This window comes from Rhinoderma darwinii, chromosome 5 (genome assembly GCF_050947455.1).
Source record: "Rhinoderma darwinii isolate aRhiDar2 chromosome 5, aRhiDar2.hap1, whole genome shotgun sequence".
In the NCBI taxonomy this organism is placed as follows: domain Eukaryota; kingdom Metazoa; phylum Chordata; class Amphibia; order Anura; family Rhinodermatidae; genus Rhinoderma; species Rhinoderma darwinii.
The window spans coordinates 297736213-297739954 of record NC_134691.1 but is presented as its reverse complement, the minus strand read 5'-3'; positions in this window follow the sequence as shown (position 1 = coordinate 297739954).

Sequence of the window (3742 nt, the reverse complement as noted above, 5' to 3'; positions counted from 1 at the left end):
ATTGACTTCCAATGTGAAGACTTATACCACACAGCATACATAATTTTTTTCAGGATCCTCCTATATTGAAAAGCATACTCTACTACACTTTTCAATACAGTGAAAAAATAAGGTATAGTGACACATTCTGCCACATCACATGCCAAAAGGATACTCTCCTGGCATAGGTCGAGCCCATTATAGGCTATGGATACATTCAGTATATACACCAGGACCATTCTTGGTATATGAGGCGAATGTACACCACAAAAGCCACTTATTACACAATGGAAAACACTGCCATCTATCATTACATAAATATAGCGGACAGAACAAATAATGCAGGAATTACTATTTGAATAGAATATAGGCATACTGCTATGAACATATGGATAACACAATGTTGAGGTAATACAGCAGACATATTGGGACTGTTATTTTAACTTAATAATGTTTAATTCTAATGTTTTTATAAATAAATTTATTATATTGTAACTGATGGCTACTGTGTATAGTGTTTAGTGTCGGATATATCGTACTCATTGGCATATATGATCGGTATTGCTTGTTTTCTCCAATATATATATTTACATATGTGTCTACATCCATCTACAGATGTTTTATAGACGCAAAGAACAGGCTATACAGTTTATGTTGCCTTTGCTATTGTACTAGATTAAAGGGATTTTTACAGAGAAATCTTTGGGATAAAACTCTTAGGTTTAGTAATCTCTTTATTCTATAATTACTGCTCCTCCACCCAGATGTGCTAAACAGCGTGACTGCGATTTATGAGTGAAAACCAGCAAGTCTGCTAATCCACTTCAGATTCACAATAAAAGTCAATAAGGCACATGTACTGTATTAAAAGTGTCATGGTCCTTAGGTTATATATCAGCAAAACTTGCACAAAAATTATTAGATGTGCACCACATTCACTATATTGCCCCAGTCTTGCATGTCAATTTGATTCATGCACAAGATTTTGGAGTGTGCTCACTAAAACCTATAATGTCACACAAATATCCGCAAAAAAAGAAAATCACTCATCTGTGACTTTTTGCTTATTCTTGCCAGTTATGGTTTTTTGGGTGCCGAAAATGTTGTAATTGCTTTATAAATTTAGAACGCCTTCATACAAAACTGACTGATGATAGAGGACTCTTGGAAACTCAAGTGCACACATGGACTGCTAATGATGTCACTTGGTTTGGTTTTATGCTAGACCAATACTGTTACTTGTGGCTCATTTATACAGTGAAGCTTCTTTGAGCCGACCACCCAAAATTGTACAAAAAGATTGGCTTTTATGGGGTGGTCTTCTAAAAAAAAAAAAGTACACAGAATGCATGTTAAAGGGTCTGATGCAGTCAGCAAGCATGTACAGAGCACAAATAATGTATTTTATCATGTGTTTAAAGGGGTTGTCCAGTCCTAAGAAATTGATGGCCTATCTCAGGATAGGCCATCAATATCTGATCGGTCGGGTCTGACTCCTGGCCCCCACTCCGATCAGCTGTTTTGAAGGGGTTGCAGCACTCGTACGAGCGCTGCTTCCCCTTCATTTCCTTTACTGCTCACAATAACATTGAAATAACATTGATGGCCCATTATAAGAAAGAAAATAGCTTTAAAACGGTTGACCAGTCCCTAAAAATTAATGGCCTATCCGTGTCGACGATTCACAGTGAGCAAGTAGGAATGAAGGGGGAGCAGCGCTCGTACGAGCACTGCACCCCCTTCGAAACAGCTGATTAGCAAGGTTCCTGGGAGTCGGACTCCAACCCATCAGCTATTGATGGCCTTTCCTAAGGAGAGGCCATCAATTTTTAGAAACTACCCCAGAGTAGACCATTTCTAAGTAACTTTTCTGACTCCCTCCTCTAAGCTATGACACCAGACATCATCTGATCTTATAGACAGGAAGTATTTCTTCTTTTTACTTCAATGACTAATAATTACAGTAAATCTTCTTTGCTGTTATGAATAAACCTAGCAGACAATGACAAGAAGAAATATTTGTAGCTTATTTACAAACCACAAAAAATGTGGTTGTGCAACACATAAGCCATTACTTTCTCCATCATTTTTGGACTGCTGTACAAAATTTTAAGCACCAGCATGTTAAGAGGACCACTGTGTTTAGAGTACTAAAGGATATCTCTGCCTGAATATTAAAACATAGATGTGCTTATGTTCTCTTGCACAGAAATATACTTGTTAGGGTATGTTCACACAGAGCAGAAAGCACACAGCGTATCCGCCCTGGGCCCACAGGGAATTCCAAATTGTGGTGCAGTTTTTTGGCCGGAATGTCCGCTTCGGAAAACTTCACGGAAAATAAAAAACACACAAACTGACCCTCTGACGTACAGCAGCCCGGCCTCCGGGGATGACGTTTAATCCCATGTGACTGCTGCAGCCTGTGATTGGGTGCAGTGGTCACATGGGATGAAACGTCATCCGAGGTGGCTGGCGTGGACGAAGAGACACAGAATTCTGGGTAAATATAATATATATATAATATATATATAATTTTTATTTTAGTTGTGTTTTTGCGGCGGAATCGCTGTTTTTCTGCCGCAAAAAAATACAACATCTGCTATTTGTCTCGGGTTTTACCTCTCCATTGAAATCAATGGGGAAAACCCGCAACAAAAAAGCAGCGATTACGCAAATACAATTGACATGCTGCGGATTAAAAAACGGCACCGCAGGTAAATTTCTGAGCGTTTTTTCCTCTCATTGTTTACACAGCGTGTGTTCAAATATCATCCACTTTGCAGTTACTGTATTATGCTGCGGATTTTGCCCAGTATTTACACTACGTGTGAACTTACCCTTAAAGTTGTAGTCTGTGCTCCTAAATTGCCCTACTTATGGTAACAGGGGAAAGGTAGTTCCAAGCCTTTTTTGAGTTATGGATTTGAGTCTTCTGTTCACCCAGTCATCCAACTGCATTAAATAGGCACAGACTATGCTCTCTACTCCCTCCCCCCTCATGCATAGTTGCCAACAGTCCAGAATTTCCCGGGACTGTCCCGAATTTACCGAGACAATCCCGGTAAATAACTGTCCCGGACCGTGTCCCAGCAACTGGCGACTGAAATATTCAATTGTATCTGCATCCTCAGGACGCAGATACAATTGAGTACTGTGGCAGAGCAGGAAACGATCCGCTCCCTGCTCCGCCATTCCCTAGGCTAAAGGCCACGTTAAGCCTGCAGCCTATAAGACGCAGGGACCGGATCCCTGCGCAATGATGTCACTGGATCGCACCGGCATACACAAGGATCCCATCTCGGCGCCTAGTAGGCTGCCGGACTGAGGAGGCTATGAAGCTCCGTTCCTCATGGAAACGGGGCTAGGTGAGTATCAGGTTTTTTTATTTGTTTGGGTGGTACCCAGGCGCTTTCTACAGGGAGAGTGTGGTGCTATTTACAGGGGGCTGTGTGGCACTATCTATAAAGGGGGGAGTGTGGCATTATCTATAAAGGGGGAAGTGTGTGTCATTATCTACAATGGGGGGCTGTGTGGCACTATCTACAAGGGGGGCTGTGTGGCGCTATCTACAGGGGGAGTGTGGCGCTATCTAAGGGGGGTTGTGTGGCACTATCTACAAGGACTGTGTGGCGCTATCTACAAATGGAGGAGTGTGGTGCTATCTACAAAGGGAGGAGTGTGGCACTATCTATAAAGGGGTACGTGTGGCACTATCTATAAAGGGGGAAGTGTGTGGCACTATCTACAGGGCAGTGTGGAA